Below are 993 nucleotides of genomic sequence, written 5' to 3' on the forward strand. Positions count from 1 at the left end.
AATTCATAAAATAATCGGATATCTGTTAGATTGAGCTACCACTTCGACTGTTCCATTGACCTAATTCTTAAGGCTCGCGGAGTGTACTTGGCGACGCTTAGCAGCTCCCCCAGTCGTCTGGTTCTAGCCTGCACAGCCTCCCTTCACTTACCTCTCGTGATCTCTTGCGTGTACCTGCAGGCGGATGGACGATCGAGGACTACTGTAGGCCTGCCGGGAGTTGTCCAACACAGAAGTGTGCGCTATTGTAATACCGCCGATCGACCGATCCGGATCCTCTTCGGACGATTAGCCTGCTTGAGGAGCGCATTACGTTCACTGGCCTCAGTCGTGTATCTCTTCAGTGCTCTAGCTCTACCGACAGCCTCTGTGCGCTATGGTGACCGAATTCCCCTAATGAGCTAGCTAGATGAAATGTGTTTTTTCGCACACCTCCTTTCACTCAAGAGCGGTAATGATACATGGATACTGGGAGCGGAGGGAGCTCGGGGGCGGGGAAGGAAACTGCTGGAGCAACAACCCTGAGCGACCTCAATAACTTTCAATTTCAAGAGGGAAAGAGGGAGCTGGAAAAGTACAGGCGTTGAGCTTTGGCAGAGGGACGGGAAGAGGCGCCTAAGGGGTCCCGGGTGTGCGGCGGAGCATCTCCGGGCGCTGCAAAGAAGGCGGGAGAACGGGAGCCGGGAGCTGGGGAGGCGCTGCGTGCAAAGCAGAGCCCTCCAAAGGGCAGTTTTCGCGGGGAGAGGCGGGAGTGTTGAGGCCGAAGGTCCAGGAGGCGAGAGACCCCCGCGCCCGACTCCCGACTCCCGCGGGTCTCGGTCTCCGCGGTCAAGGCTGGGCGCACCCAGCTCGCGCGGGCCGAGCGCTCTGCACCGGGCGCCCGCACCCCCAGCGCGGCGCGCAGAGACGGGGCTCTGGGCAGCTCGCCCCTTGACCGCTTGGCAGATTGCTGGAGGGTTTCTGGCTGCGGACAACTTCCCAGTTTTTTGTTTG

This window comes from Myotis lucifugus, unplaced genomic scaffold (genome assembly GCF_000147115.1).
Source record: "Myotis lucifugus unplaced genomic scaffold, Myoluc2.0 scaffold_150, whole genome shotgun sequence".
NCBI classification, from domain to species: Eukaryota; Metazoa; Chordata; class Mammalia; order Chiroptera; family Vespertilionidae; genus Myotis; species Myotis lucifugus.